This window comes from Pelophylax lessonae (assembly GCF_965119305.1).
Source record: "Pelophylax lessonae genome assembly, chromosome: 8".
Classification (NCBI taxonomy): Eukaryota; Metazoa; Chordata; class Amphibia; order Anura; family Ranidae; genus Pelophylax; species Pelophylax lessonae.
The window spans coordinates 27003714-27020488 of NC_138775.1; the positions used below are offsets into that span (position 1 = coordinate 27003714).

Consider the following 16775-nt stretch of genomic DNA (forward strand, 5'->3'; position numbering starts at 1 on the left):
CAGACTGTCTTTATGCTCCCCTAGTGTTGGTCTCAGATTTCATGCATCATACTCCTGAGACTGGAAGAAAAGTATTGTGGGAACTGTAGTCTTCTAAAAGGATAATACTGCACTGCTGAACTGTTTATGAACTACACCTCCCAGCAGGCCATTCACTCCAGAGAAAAATTGTGGGAGAGACTATAAAGGGATCTGCTGAACAGGCTCACGCTCTCTTGCTTCCCGGGATCCATTGTTTTTGCATCGGTTTGCCGCAGAGAGAGAGGATTGCGGCCTACTGCACACCACCCAGCTGTCTGTAGACTCAGCCCAGGTGGGGCGGATGATAATCGCTACATCGTGGACATCCCTACAGCATCGCTGATCGAGTTGGAGTCGGCGGGACTCACTGAAGCAGCAGAGAGCAGCCATCTCAGTGTCTCACACTGTGGAGAGTTGCTGTTGCCTATTCTTCCAGAACTCATAGGAGGGACATCAGGATTAGTGAGAGAGCACCTGCTCAGAGTCCAGTTACCAGTTGCTACAGTTTCCCTTAGACATTGAGCACAGACATTCTACACTGGGATCAGTTAGTGGCTCATCATTAATCAGAACCAGCTACCTTTCATTGCCTGTTTCACACTGTGCTACACTGGGGTATCATTTGTTCTTTAAGCTCCAACTACCAGTGAAGATACTAGCAAGGCCCTGCATACTGAACATTGCTATATCATCATTGCTCTGAAAGGGGACACGTTACTGGTATCTAGATTACCTAATCTCTCACTAGGATACAGGTACTATAGGCCAGCCCGGGGTTCCCCTTTAGTAAGAATACTTCTTATAGCAATTTATAGCTTTCTAAGAGATTCATTCACTTACTGTAAGATACTGTGTATATTTGGTATGTTTACTTGTTACTATAACTGGTTATTAACTCTTCTTTTTTCCTTCTCCTTTTCCCCCTTCTCTTTCTTCTCCCCTTCTCCTTCTCCTCCTCCTCCTCCTTCTTTACTTCTCCCCTTCTCCTTCCCTACTTCACCTTCTCCCCTTCCCCTTCTCCTTCTCCCCTTCTCTTTTACTCCCCTTCACCTTCTCCCCCTTTCCTTCTCCTTTTCCCCTTTTCCTTCTCCTTCTCCCCATCTCCTTCTATTCTAGTCCTCTTCTTCTTTTCCCCTTCTCTCCTTCTCCCCCTCTGCTCCCCTTCCCTTTTTCCCTTCTTTCTTACTCTAGGGTGACCACATTTCCTAACTGCCATTCAGGGACGCTTACTTTCCCAAGTGCATTTCATCAAACTTATACGTGAGACTGGCAAAAACATACTACACGTTTTACAAGTCCAACTTTCTAAGTTTCTAAGCAATAAATATTTGCTGCCCTGAACACAAAGGAAAGAATAGGCAGACATCCATTAATAAGTTAAACTTACATTTTGTCCTCTTAAATGCTGATAATAATGGCCATTGGATTACAGACAGTCAGTTACAGCAGGCTGAGGCGCCGCACAGTAGAGATCCCGGCTCCGGCTGACTTCACCGTCGTCGCATGACTCGGCCGCGCACTGCGTGCAGCAAGGCAGGGGAGGAGCCACACACACTGGACAGTACTATGCGATGCCGATCTGATTCGGCGATCGCATAGTATAAGGAAGTGACTATCTGTCACAGCACAGCAGCTGTCGGTGGCTTACGGGCTCAGATCATTCCGGGACACTGCATTGTCCCGGAATGAGGGTGAACGGGACCCGGGACAGACTCTCCAAATGCGGGACTGTCCCGGGCGATCCGGGACACGTGGTCACCCTATCTTACTCCCCTTCTACTGCTCCTCTTATTTTTCTCTTTTTCTTTCTCCTTCTTCTCCTTCCCTTCTCTGCTTCTTCTTCTCCCCTTCTCCTCCTCTCCTACTGTCATTCTCATTCTCCCCTTCGCCTTCTCTTTTTTCTTCTCCCCTTCTCCTTTTCTTTCTCCCTCTCCCAATCTCCTTTTCCCCATCGCCACCTCTTTTTCCTTATCTTTCTCTCCTTCTCCTCCTTCTCTACTTCTCTCCTTCTCCTTCTCTACTTCACCTTCTCTCCTAGTCCCACTCTCCTTCTCCCCTTCTCCTACTCCCCTTTTCCTTCTCCCCTTCCCCTTCTCATCTCCTTTACTCCACTTCCTTTTCCCCTTCTCTTTCTCTTCTTCTCCACTTCTTCTTCTCCCCTTTTCCTACTCCCGTTCATCTTCTTTTCTACTCCCCTTCTTCTTCTCCCCTTCTCTCCTTCTCCCCTACTTCTATTCCCCTTCTTTTTCCCCCCTTCTTTCCTACTCCCCTTATCCTTCTCCTCCACTGCTTCTCTTTTTCTTTCTCCTTCTTTCCCTCCCCTTCTCTGCTTCTTCTTCTCCACTTCTCCTCCTCTCCCTCTCTCAATCTCCTTCTGCCCATCGCCATCTCTTTTTCCTTATCCTTCTTTCCTTCTCCCCTTCTCTATTTTCCTTCTCATTCTCCCTTTCTATTTCTCCTCCTCTATTTTTCCTTCTCCTTATCCCTTTCTCTTTCTCCTCTTCTTCCTTCTCCTTATCCCTTTCTCTTTCTAATTTTCCTTCTCCCTTTTTCTTTCACCCCTTCTCTTTTTCCCTCCTCCTTCCCCTCATCTCCTCCTTTATCTAGTAATTATTTGTAGTTCCCCACTAGGGTCTATATAAAATATGAATGCTGTTGAACCAGGACATTAAAGAAGAACTATTAGGCAAAACTTTCTTTTTTCATTTTGGATAGAGTAAGGGAGGGTTATAACCCTTGTTTGTTTATTTTTCACCATCTGTGTCCTATTGGGGGGATTTACCTTTACTTCCTGTCCCATAGCCAAACCGGAAGTAAATCCTTGCAAATTAAGGGAATTCATTGGGGATCCCCAGGTCACCAGAACTAGTGTTCCCATTGGAAAATATCCCCATTATTACTTTTCTGCAGACAACCCAAAATGTTGGCTTTCATTTACTTTCACTTTTAAAGATAATGGTAAACAGGACAGATAGAGAAGGTGAAGCTCCCTAATAGAGATCCAGACAGCAATCAAAACTGATAGGGGCTCTAATCCCTCTCCACTGTATCCGAAACTAAAAAAACAAGTTTTGCCTTTATTTATACTTTAAGGTACACTTTCCGTTTTCCTTTTCCTTGGCTCCTCATCTCCAAGCCTTTCACCCACATCCATTTTATAATTGTGATACATTTTGCATTTTCACTCCAGTAGATGAAAGTGTTATAAAGTTACTTCCATCCTACTGACATGTGTCTTGTACCATAGATGGCTCTTGGTCTGATCCAGTTTGGATTTGTGGTGACGTATCTCTCGGACCCATTGATAAGCGGATACACCACAGCATCAGCAGTCCACGTCTTGGTGTCACAGCTCAAATACCTCTTTGGAATTAAAATGACCCAGAAAACTGAGCCACTGTCATTAATATATGTAAGTACAGGATTCACAACCACAACATGGTAGCGACCATACATGAAGAGATTTACTCCACTAGATATTATTATTGATCTGTACTGTCAAATAAATAAATATTACCATAAGCCCCCGTTCACACTGGGGTGACCTGTCAGGCGACCTGGTCGCCTGACCGGTCGCCGTAGGTCGCCTTCCATAGAGAAGCTGCGGACCCGTTCTAATAGGAGCGACACAAGTCGCTCCGACTTAGAAAAAGGGTCCGGAGCTTCTTTGGGGCGACCCAGAGCGACCTGCATAGACTTCAATGTTATGAAGTCCGTGCCGGCCGCTCCGAGGTCATGGTGCGAGCAGCGCGCCGCGACCTATGAGGTCGCCCCGGCAAGTGGCGTCGCCCCAGTGTGAACGGGGACTAACAGAATACATTAGGATTTACATATTCATGTATTTTTTCTTTCAAACCAGTACCACTGCACATGTCTTCATCAACATTCAAAAACTGTTTTAGCAGGCAGTGTGTGTAGGAGAGGAGTGCAGAGGGTAAAATAGGCAGAAGTATGTGTAGGAAAGAAGTGGAGAACGTATGATAATGGAAAGTATGTGCAGCAGAGGAGTGTAGAGGGTATATCGGGAGTAGTATGTGTAGGAGAGAAGGGGGGAGGTTATGATAGTGTAAGGCTTGCTTCACATATATGTGAAACAGATGCTTTTTAAGCACATCCAATTTTCATAACATGTGAATCGGACCGGCTTTCAATGCAGCTAGTTCACACATGGCCGTGGTCCATTTCTAAAAAGGGTTCTGTGTGATTTTGGATCCGGTTCAGGTGTGAATTCAAGTAAAAATTTCCACCTAAATCACATCTGAACCGGTGAACAAAACCGCACCGGACTCCAGACTACTAACTGCAGCCAGACATGTGTGAATCCAGCCTGAAGGAGAGAAGTGTGGAGGGTATGACAGTGGAAAGTATGTTCAGGAGAGGATTGCATAGGATATGACATCAGGTAGTATGTGCAGTGGAGGAGGGAATGGGGTATGACAGCAGTGGTATGTGTAAGAAAGAAGTGGCAAAATAAGAAAGCATGCAGTATATACAGAGGAGGAGTGCAGAAAGAATAATGGCGGGTAGTATGTATAGGAGAGAAGTATGAAATGGGGAAGTATGTGAAGAGAGAATTGTGGAGGCTATGATGGCAGCCCTATGTATAGGAGAGGAGTATAGAAGGTACAGCAGGCAGTATGTGTAGATGAAGAGTGCGAAGGGTATGATTGTGGGCAGTATGTGCAGGAGAAGGGTGTGGAGGGTATGATGGTGGACAGTATGTGAAGGATAAAGGGTGCGGAGGGTATGATGGTGGACAGTAAGTGCAGGATAAGGGTGCGGAGGGTATGATGGTGGACAGTATGTACAGGAGAGGAGTGTGGAGGTTATGGCAGTGAGCAAAATGTATAGGAGAGGAGTGTGGAGGGTATGACAGTGGGCATTATGTACAGAAGAGGAACGTGGAGGCTATGACAGTGGGCAGTATGTATAGGAGAGGAGTGTGGATGGTATGACAGTGAGCACAGCAGTATGTACAGGAGAGGAGTGTGGAAGGTAAGACAATGGGCAGTATATACAGGAGAGGAGTGTGGAGGGTATGACAGTGGGCAGTATGTACAGGAGAGGAGTGTGGAGGGTATGACAGTGGGCAGTATGTACAGGAGAGGAGTGTGGAGGGTATGACAGTGAGCAGTATGTATAGGAGAGGAGTGTGGAAGGTATGACAGTGGGCAGTATATACAGGAGAGGAGTGTGGAGGGTATGACAGTGGGCAGTATGTACAGGAGCGGAGTGTGGAGGGTATGACAGTGGGCAGTATGTACAGGAGAGGAGTGTGGAGGGTATGACAGTGAGCAGTATGTATAGGAGAGGAGTGTGGAAGGTATGACAGTGGGCAGTATATACAGGAGAGGAGTGTGGAGGGTATGACAGTGGGCAGTATGTACAGGAGAAGAGTGTGGAGGGTATGACAGTGGGCAGTATGTATAGGAGAGGAATATGAAGGGTATGACAGAAGATGGTATGTGTGGAAGAGGAGTACAGAAGGTACAGCAGGAAGTATGGACAGGAGAGGAGTGTGAAGGGTATGACAGTGGGCAGTATGTGTAGGAGAGGATTGCGGAGGGTATACCAGTGGGCAGTATGTGTAAGATAGGAGTGTGGAGGATATCACAGAGGATGGTATGTGTAGCAGAGGAGGACAGAAGGTATAACAGCGGGCAACATCTGCAGGAGAGTATTGTGGAGGGTATGATTATGGGCAGTATGTGCAGGAGAGGAGTTCAGAGGGTTTGATAATGGGCAATGTGTAAGATAGGAGTGTGGAGGGTATCGCAAAGGATGGTATGTGTTTGAGAGAACAGAAGTTTTAACAGCAGCAATATGTGCAGAAGAGGAGTCTGGGGGAGGGATGATAGCAGGCAGTCGGGTAGAAGAAAAAAACATGTGGTATGACAGTGGGTGGTATGTGTAGGAGAAGAGTGTGGAGGGTACAGTGGTTAGTTAGTATATGCAGGAGAGGAGTGCAGAGGATTAGGCAGTGAAAGGCAGTGCAGTAGAGGAGTCTATCGCACCCTACATAGGAGCCGCAAACAAAATGGGATCCCCCACAGTGCACAGCCAGGCAAGCCCAATTTCAGCCAAACTTTAATTAGGAAACAGTCCAGTGCTTATTTTTGTATTTTTATTGAGGGGATAAAACTTAAATGGGGAGTAGGGGTATTATGGGATTTCAGGGACAACTCTGCTATATACAGTCTTTATACACTCCTTTCTCTTCCTCCTGGAGCAAAGCAGTCCGCAAGATTCTAGCAACAGCCCTTTACAGGCAGGTACCCCGGGCCCCTTTGGTTGTGTAGCAAAGTCCAGTGTCCAGCTTACATCCCTGTGACTACTGATTCCAGCACACCTCTTGAGGCAGTGCCAGACCACCTGGCTGCAGCTGTCTCTCTCACTAGCCCACCTGGCTACTTCCCACAATCCTCCCAGACTGGACACTCACCAGCCCACTTGGCTGACTTCTCCTGGAGAACTCCTGGAAGTGCTGACCTGCTCTTGCTGTCCTCACACTTGCTCCTGTGCCTTCAGGAAGGATATCCTCCATGTGTTGTAGAGGGTCCCTCGAGCATCCGAGCTCTGGGCCCGAGGTCACCCCCAGATTAAGGGGGGACCCTCAAGGCCCACAAACAGCTTCCTCAACACTCCTTCTCCATCTTCCACCTGACTGCCCCTGCTGGCTTGACCCTGAGTATTTAAGAGGTGCTCGCCCCCTTCTAGCCCACCTTTTGGGGATTGACTGGGGCCCTCAACAATACTCCAATCAGCTCCTCCTAGATTCCCTCCTCCACTTCTGGAAGCTTCTCCAAGGTTCCAGTGAGCAGGGGGAGTTACCAGAGGTGCTGTTGGTAGGTAATCCAGCCTCCCTGAGTCACTCATCCCTGACCCAGATTCAACCCAGGCTTGGCTGCCAGCCAAGCCAAATTTACCTACTCTAACAACTATATACACTTCTAGCACACTAGTGGGTGCTACAGGAGTAAGGAGGGTATGGCACTGAGTAATATGTGCAGGAGAGGAATGCAATGGGTATGAAGGCAGTATCGGAGTGAAGAGAAGAGTGTATGACGCGGGGCAGAATGTGTAGGAGAGGAGAGCAGAGTGTGAGATGAGGGGCAGAATGTGAAGGAGAGAAGAGCAGAGTGTGAGGCGAGGGGCAGTATGTGTAGGAGAGGAGAGCAGAGTGTGAGACGAGGGGCAGAGTGTGGAGGGTATGACAGTAGGCAGTATGTCTATAATTTAAATCTGAGCACCCTATTTATCAAAGTGTCAAATAGAAAAAGCTGTTCTGAGTCCCTAGATCAACTAGCAAGGTTCTTTCCTCTCTGTCACCCATATTGCTGAGGCAGATATATCAGCATATGGTAACATAACAAGAACAGTCCTTCCTTCGGACAGTTTGATAAATAGGTTTATAACAATCATTCTGTAGACTGTGACACAGATTGCATTTTCAGGGCTGGGTATAATTCATATTGTAATCATGTTGCCTTCTTTTTTTTTTTCTGCAGACGATAATAAAACTGCTCTCAAAAATCACCCAGACCAATATTGGCACGTTGGTCACCAGTGCTGTTGCCACTGTGGTCCTCATTCTGATGAAATTTATGAATGAGAAGTTCGCCTCCAAGCTTATAATTCCTGTTCCAATTGAGTTGATCATGGTAAATATAACCGCAAACTAAAGGAGACTTCTGTCTTAAACTATAAAAAAGCTTTGAAATTCTTGCTCTTTTAGTATATTCAGGGAACACCAAGTAACTCTGCAGATTTAATCTCCTATCTCTGTCTTTCATTTTCTGCAATGCACTCATGTAGCCTGGAATCACAGAAGCAGGCACCGTCTGTATGAGTTTAGCTGAGCTCTGCTCATCTTTTATTATATGCGATTCCAGGCAAGTGTGGAAAGGACAAAAGACACCTAGTGGGTTCCATGATGACATGTTTATTCTTGGCCCTGCTCAGGAAACACATGCTGTACTGTAGCTAAACTTGTGCATGGGCTGCTTCTAGCAGTTTGTGATCACCAGTGATTACTTCCATGCTGCACAGCACTCATATAATCAGAGCTGGAATATCTACAAGGAACCTAGGGCCTAATGGATGTCCAGCTTTGTAGAGCCTTCATGCTCCTACAATAAACCAGAGGGCTAAGGGCAATTGGTCAAAGCTGTGCACCTGCCTGTCACTTCAAAGGACAAGATGTACTTGTAGGCAGATTGTGTCTGATGGAGCCATGCTTGTACCGAAAATACAAATGGAGCAGCTTTTCTGTACATTCTGCAATCCCTATCAATGCCAATTAAAGAAATGGGGAGGGGCGTAGGGCAAAGCTGCTACCTTGCCTATGGGCCCATTCTGCCTTAGGGTGTATTCACACCTGCGAATGCTTCCTACTTTCGATTAGATGCGAGAACCCCAGAGGGGGGTTGGATTTGACCATTGCAGAAGTGATTAAATGTGGGTGCCTGTGATTTTTTATATGGGATTACTGCTGGCGGCTATAGCTGCTTGTAGGTGGGGTGCAGTGTAGTGCGGCTGCAATAATTCACACAGTCGCAAAAGAAACACGTATTGAAGTAATGCAGCGAGAGTTCACAACAAGCCTGGAGGGACAACCGGACACACTCAGGGTTTCCAACAATGTGAGGAGAAGAGATATTAGCCGGGTTGACAGTGTCTGTTAAGAGAGCGAAATTAAGGTCTGGCCAACTTGTGCCCAAGAGGGATGACGTCCAAAGGAATGGTGACCCTGCATTTTCCCTCCTCATCAGGAACCTTTTCCTACCACTGGTACTGTCCCTGAGCAGCATCCAATTGGGTGCATTCTCAGTGACCCAGTTATCGCTTCTTGGCCTTTTGGCTAAGATCAAGTGTAGTATCTTTTCTTATCAGTTGGTATGGACCTTGATGGTTAGTATTGGCAGGATCTGAAATGAACCGGGGCGCCCTGGGCGTAACTGGGGGACCGGGAAGTAGGTACTGTCAGAGAAAGCAATGGGTCCATTGCCTCCTGATTTGAATGGGATCTGCCCCTATCAATTTGAAGGGAGCAAGAAAGCTGGTAAGGGCCAGTTAGTACTGCTCCTTGATGTAATTTGTAAGGAATGGCGGATGGCGGTGGGAGAGCTTTTCCTCCTGGGTTGAATCTGGCCTTGCAAAAGGCTTGTCCCCAGTTGAAGGCAGGCTCTCCCTAAGCTGTCTATGTTCCAAGCCTCCTGGTAGGGATGGGCTACGCTGGTCATGCTGAAGGCCGGGACCGAAAAAAGCCTGTGGTGTACGTGCCCCTGGGTTGGCAGCCCAGAGGTGCCTTAATTCTCACTGGGTAGGGGCAGCTCACCTTGTTTTTTGGCACCTTGGTCACTGCACCACATACACACTTTTTTCGCACCTGCCTCTTGGGACGGGCCTTTTGTCTAGGACCAGAGGAATTTTTTATTCCTGGCCAAGGGGCCTGTCAAGGTCCTGCACCTTGACACAACCTGCACTTCTCCACTTCCCCTTCCCCACTCTTTATGTGTTGTGTGTTCACGTTTTGTCTTTTTTCATGTGGTTGTATACTTTGTCACAGCACGATTAGTAGGGCGTAGGTTCTCGGGCCTGCCCTGAAAGTCTTGGGAGGGGGTGGATATGGCCTTCTGGCTTAGTTCTCCCTCTCTCATGGGGTCTCCCTTTGAGGGAGCCCCATCTAGTACTTGGGGTGGGCTGTTTCGGCAGTCCTCCCAGAGAATGGGGTCTGCCTGGTTTCGGCCAAGTGAGTACCTCAATCCCTGTCAGGAGTCTTGTGCCCCGGGGGATCAGGGTCAGGGCCCTTCCTTTTCGGAGGAGGGCCATGTGTATGCCCAGTGCACTTTTTGTGTGTCTCACGTTTGTGTGTGTGCACTTTTTTATGCACCGGGTGTTAGTCTGAGTGTGTTCACACACACCACGGGCTTTAAAAAAAAAAATCAATATACACTGATTGGGATTTTTGTTTTTACCAAAATCATGTGACAGAATACATTTTAGCTTAAATGTATGAAGAAACCTGATTTTTTTTAATTTTTATTGGATGTGTTTTATAACAGAAAGTAAAAAATATAATTTTTCTTTCCAAAATGTTTTTCATTTAGAGCGCAAAAAATAAAATATCCCGTGGTGATTAAATACCACCAAAAGAAAGCTCTATTTGCGGGGAAAAAATTATATACATTTAATTTGTGTACAGCATTGCATAACTGTGTCAGTTAAAGCAGAGCGGTGTGACATAGCAAACAATAGCCTGGTCAATGGGGGGGGGGGGGGGGGTAAAATCTTCCACAGCTGAAGTGGATAGTCTTGATAGTCTACTGATTCGAGTATTGAGGGGATGGTGCCATTAGATCTCAAACATGCATCAGGAGGCAGAAAGGAAACTTAAGCCTCCTACACACGATCAGATTATCGGACAAATGTTCATCTGTTTTTTGTTGCATGCTATTCTCATATGGAAAGTGAAGAGGTTACTTTCATATGAAAATTCTTGTACGACAGAATTCAACTTCAGAAGTGATGTAATGTGTTGAATTGTTTGTATGTAATCTTTACATTCCGAGCATGCGTAGTCTTGCTCTAACGATTTTTTTTGGACGAAAACTGTACTAAATAAACAAATCGGACGTGGGGTGTTCATGTACGATAAAAATTTTATAGCCTGCACATCCAGTTTTTGTCTTACGAAAATTTATAATCAGTTGTCGAAAGCACCATACCAACGATCCGAAAATCGTCAGATAGTTCGTCGGTTGAAATGTTACTTTTTATCGTGTGTACGGGAGGTAAAATAGCAGCCTCTAAAAACGGAATCCCGTTCTTCAGGGTAAAGCAGCCATGTTTCATATGGAACCATGACAATGACAGTATTTAAAAGGTTCAATGGGCAGGCAAAGGCCATTGGTATGGTTTAAAGACGGATATTCTTTTATGGAGCAGCTATAAAGCCTTGAAGTAAACCAACATCTGGTAGGAAACATATAGATAACCAATGTTTGTATGAAGACGTCTTATACTGACTTATCTTTTGTTATTTCATCACCAGCTCATTGTCTGTACCGGCATCTCTTATGGTGTTGGACTGTATGACAAATATGGAATAGAAAATGTTGGAGAAATCCCTGTTGGGTAAGTTGTACATAAATTCCAGGTACTCTTTGTACAATGAATGACATTTGTGTCAAGGTGACAATATGTGGATGTGCCCTATTTTGGTATACGTTCTTACGTTCTTTAAGTACCATGTTGAGAAAAATCCCTCAATCATAGCTAGTAGCATGAATGATCTGGTTGGCAGTAGGAAACCTTCAATGCCTGGTGGGCCATAAGTGAAGTGAAGAGGGAAACATCTCATACTTCCTCAGATCTTAGACAACCTTTATAACTCCGGAAGCTTTTGGAGCCACACACTACATATACCCAAGGTATATCCTGCACCACACATTTGGCTTCTGCGTGGAGGTGTCCGAGTCTCAAATGGAACTTCACCCCTAGTAACAAATGCCTTTCTCCCAACTGGAGGACTGCTTTCACCGATCCAAAAAACATTTTATGGTGGGTGAAGTAAGGTCAAATATCTGAAAGATTTTGTTACCCACTCTTACAGGTATCTTAAAACCATACAACTTGGCTAAATAATAATAGTTGTAGCAACCTGGAACAGGTACCCAAGCTACTTATAAATTAATTTTGTCCTAATTTGTTGGCCAAACACTGTATGAATGAATCATTTAGGTAGAGAACATTGTAATCTTTGACTAAACTTTCTATGTTTACTGGACTTAGTTTTCTAGTGTTTTCCTAAATCAGTCACAAAATCTACAGTTTTATGACCTTGATGATACTTTTTAATGGGGTCAATAGCTCCCAAGCCTTCCCATTTGTTCATTAATTAGATGCGTAGTCTCATATAGGATAATAAGATGTATAAGAGATAAAGGGAAGAAAGGTGTCGGGTTTTTCTCCTGGCTTTCAGCAACATTGCAACTGGAAAATGGATAGAAGTGAGCTAGTCTAAAGCCCCGTACACCCGTACGATCGGCCGATTGTAGGCTTGTTAGTATGATGCTTCCGACAGCCGACAGCGCACTTTCGGCCGAAAAGAATCTGTCATGTAGGCATTAAAATTTTTGTTGGCCAACACCAGAACAGCCGATTGTTCGCCAGTCAGTACAGAATTCGGCCGACAATCAGCAGATTTGCAAGACTGGGCATGCTCAGAAAAGAAAAAACACACGGAAAGTTAACCATCACATGACATCACTTCTGCAGTCGGCTGTTGTTGGCCGACAAAATTCGTGTGCAGTCTTTTGCAGTTTTCAACAGACACAACAGCCTTGGACAAAAGACGGCCGATCGTTCGGCCGATGATCGGTACGTGTGTACGGGGCTTTAGTCCAGACAGTAGAAGAGGTTCTAGCTCTAATCTGACCCATCTCATCTGACCAATCCAACACAAATGGTTGTCCAAAATACAAAGAAAAACTTATCAGTGTAAGAGGAGAATGAGAGCCTCAAAACTATGAGTCCAAATGGATGGTCTCACAACATACTCTTCTGTCTCACCAGACTTGGGAGGAAACCAACAATGAGGAATTCTACAACATACAGACCTTGCTGCCCACTTCAGATCGGGGAAATCCGTAAACCATGAACTGAAATAAAAACAAAGAGAGAGGGCGCACAAGCCCAAGGCATTATCATAAGACACTTTATTGTAGGAAAAATAAAATCCAATGTACTCACAAAGGTAAACAATGGCAAAGCATAAAATCAATCCAGTCCCAATGCTTAAGCAGTGCCCATCATCCACAGATGATTGTCCTCCCAAGTTTAATGAAATAAACCACTGCACCCAGCTAGGACATACTATCCGACACACCAGGAAGTGTCAGATGCCAGTGGCGCCCATAGTTTTTCAAAAGAGCAAAGGTTTTACTAACTGCCTCCTAGCAGGCAGTGAAAAATAAAGGTGTTTAGAATTTTAAAGAAATACAATGTTAAAATGTTAAGTACAAAACAATCGTCATCTTTTAATAGGCCTAATACAAACAAGGTCTTCCTTTCCATTAGTGTGGGATGAAGATCACTGAAATTATTTCACAGCAAGTGGATTCTGAACAAAGCCTTTGCACACTTTGGGATTTCTATGTAGATGTTTTTGAACTTTTATTAAAATTGTAAGAATTATTTGCTGTTAGTACTTCCAAATACATTTCACATCATTTATTGTTTTGTTGTATTAATGCGTATACAATGTTGAAAAATTGAGATGGTACTTGTCACTATTTGTATACTGTTGACATATTTTCTTTTCTATTTTGTGGAATCTAAAGCAGAGGTCTCCAAACTTTTAGTACAAGGGCCACATCATATTATTTACAAATATTTGAGCCCAAAAAAATCAGTTTTAGAAAGGAATGAGCCCCCAATTACATCCTGGTGCTCATCAGATTCCCCCTTACATCAGGGTCCCCATCAGAGTACCCCTTACATCAGGGTCCCCATCAGAGTGCCCCCTTACATCAGGGTCCCCATCAGAGTCCCCCCCTGCATCAGAGTGCTTCCTTACATCAGGGTCCCCATCAGAGTGCCCCTTACATCAGGGTCCCCATCAGAGTGCTTCCTTACATTAGGGTCCCCATTAGAGAAGAGGAGGCCATAGACAGCCTCTGCTGACCTAAATCCTCAATCTGTGAACTTTGAAGATAGCCCAATGACCCTAGCTGTGGGCCAAATAAATATTATAGCCGGCTGGATGCGGGAAATTGTTTAGAGACCCCTGATCTAAAGGGTAATCTGATATTAAGGGATTTTTGATTAAACATTTAATTGTCTGTTAATGTAATGACCTCACCCACCTAGGAAATATGATCATATCCTGAAAAGTGGATAGGCTCATGGTATCTTCGAGGAAAGATAACAATCAACAGATTCAGACAGATAAGCACTTTTCCTGACCCCGCCATTTCCTGCCTCCCAAGTTTTCTTGTTGTTCTGTTAATGTGAAGGTCACAATGACAGACCATTGAGATGGCCCAGATGGTGGGACAGATAGGGCCAGGTTTAACTTTTACGAGAGATCTCAAATGCCAGGAAATTCTTCTGCCTTTATCTCTGGAGCAAATCTGTCCTTTGATGTGCAGTTTTTACCCATAAAAACATCTACCTTCGTACTTTAAAATGACAGGTTTATGATACATCTAGTGTAAGGGCAGTGGGGGATTCTCTAAGGCAGTCAATTCTTTATACCTTAAAACCCAAATTAATTCTTTTTTTATTTTCAGCCTGAAGGTGCCCATATTACCTGACTTCAGCCTGTTCAGAGACATTGTTGGAAACTCATTCGCTATTGCTGTGGTGGGATACGCCATTACTATTTCATTGGGAAAAGTATTTGCTTCTAAACATGGCTACAAGGTGGACAGCAACCAGGTATGGTGGCTCATTTGACCCAAAAGTTAAAGTGGAAGTTCAGCCAAAACCTAAACCTACTCCCAGCCTAATTCTAATCCTAATCTATCTAACCCTGTAAAGAAAAGATTGCTACCTATTCTGAAGCTGCTCCAGTCCGATCCCAGGCTGCGATGCCGTCGGCGGTTTCTGTGTAGAGCAGAGGCAGCTGACAAAAGATGTCCCTTAATAAGTCCATAGGTGACGTCACCACCTATTGATTTGCCAGCCATTGATGGCTTTCTCCCTCTACACAGAAGCTGCCACTAGAGAACAGAACGATGCGGCTTGAATTCCACATTCATTTCTGAACTAGAATTAGCTAGTCATATTTAACTGGACTTGTTCTGTAATATTGAAGGCCTTCAGTTCCACTGAGTGTCAGGAACATACTTATTGCCACCCAAATGACCCATTCACCCTAATCCAGTCATTATGGAATATGTCAAGGTAGATGCAGACTGTCCAAGAAAAGGATGGGTAGTGTAAAGGTTGTGGAGTCAACCTGTTCTGATAACTTTATCCTATCCCTTAGAGCAGGTGTGTCAAACTCAATTTAATCGCGGGCCGCATCAGCATTATGATTGCCCTCAAAAGGGCCGGTTGTATCTGTAAGACTAGATGTCAAGAGCATCTCCTACCCTTACATAAGGCGTCAAGAGTCTCTCCATCATCAGAAGTTGAGTCCCCCACTCTCCCTTACATCACAGTACACCTCTCTTACCTTGGGGTGCTGCTGGGAAGAAGCTGGAGGCATTGCTGGAAAGCAGAAAGTATAAGGTCTGGAGGAGGACTGGAGCTCTCCTGCAGATACAGGAGAGGTGTGAGGGCCACATAAAATGGCCTGAAGGGCCGGATTCGGCCCGCGGGCCTTGTGTTTGACACCTGTGCCTTAGAGTCAAGAAGTCAGTAAAAGGTGGTAATTCTTGGATTTACAAGGCTGAAGGCGTGAAAAGTCGATTTTATCACTACTCTTGATGATTTGACATCAATTCATACCTTCAGCTTTGTAAATCATTACCATAACACCTTTTACAGGCTTCCTGACTCCAAGCGGTGGTATTATATAATTAGAACAGGGTAACTAATATCAAGATAGGTTTGGGTGTTTATACCAACTGTATGCATAATTTATTTTACAATAATGCTGACCATTTGATTTTCTCTATTGCATTAAATGACATGCAGCTTGGGCAAGACTGTGAGAGGATAGTAAAAGAGAAGCAGCTCAAAAGTGAGGTCATCTACGCAGGGCTGCTGTTAGAAATCGCACGGCCCCGTACAGACTACCTGGCAGGCCCCCCCCCCCCTCCAAGAAAATATTAAAGATATATTTAGCTAAAATTACAACAAAATCACTATTAGCAGACACAAATATAACATAACTCGCATAATTCCTGCTAAATTAAAAAAAAAAACTATGTTAAATAAAAAAGAAGATGAGATGAGAAAAATATACACGCTGGACAGTTGGAGTTGTGATCAGAGAGACAGAGAGAGAGAAACGAAGTTACAATTTACAAATAAACTCCTGAGCAGAGATAACATTAGAGCCAGTGCTGGGAGGGGGGGGGGGCCACACAAGGCAGGGGGATTAGTGAGGGACAACTGTCTCTTTTTCAGCAGATAAAAGCTGATAGCATGGAGAGGGACAGATCAGATACAGGTGCTGGAGGAAGATTTTTGTATTTGTTGTCCATCACTAATCCCCCTCTCTGTGTGGGCCCCCCTGTGTGCTCGGGCCCCCTACAAGAGGGCTGGTGGTCCCCCCCTATCAGCGGCCCTGCATCTACGTGTTCTCATTTCTAATTCGAAAGTTCAGTTTGCAAGACTCACAGCTTCTCTGCAATGCAAAAAACCTGATTTCATTCAAAAAATCCCTAGAGATCCTTCCTTGGAGGTTCTTGTTCAGGCACTTTCTGTTACAGGGTGACAAAACTCCGTGGCTGCATCCCAGTTGTGGTATTTCCTTGTCACCTTGTGACCCTGACTTCCGATGGACACTACAAGTCTCATTACATAGGCATGGTCCACTGATGTCATGTAGTTAGCACTTCTGCCATGCTGTACTGAATCCTCGCTTCGAAACCCAACCAGGACACTGCCTGCATGGAGTTTGTATGTTTTCCTGTACTTGTGTGGGTTTGCTACGGGTACTTTGGTTTCTTCTCATGCTCCAAAGACATGCTGGTAGGTAAATTGGCCTTAGGATGTATGAGACAGGGACCTTAGATTGTACGCTCTTTGAGGACAGGTACTGTTGTGAATGTATAGTATGTAAAGCGCTGTGTAAA

The 16775-nt window shown here is 44.9% G+C and overlaps 1 pseudogene across 1 annotated transcript in view; it reads left to right on the plus strand.

The window, feature by feature from the left end:
* The window catches only part of LOC309561755 (solute carrier family 26 member 6-like), an 82709-nt pseudogene that overhangs the window by 17217 nt on the left and 48717 nt on the right, over nucleotides 1-16775 (plus strand). The window contains exons 6-9 of the transcript XR_014226210.1: nucleotides 3269-3433; nucleotides 7530-7682; nucleotides 11075-11157; nucleotides 14316-14463. The product of XR_014226210.1 is annotated as a solute carrier family 26 member 6-like (transcript). The remainder of the gene's footprint in view (nucleotides 1-3268; nucleotides 3434-7529; nucleotides 7683-11074; nucleotides 11158-14315; nucleotides 14464-16775) is intronic.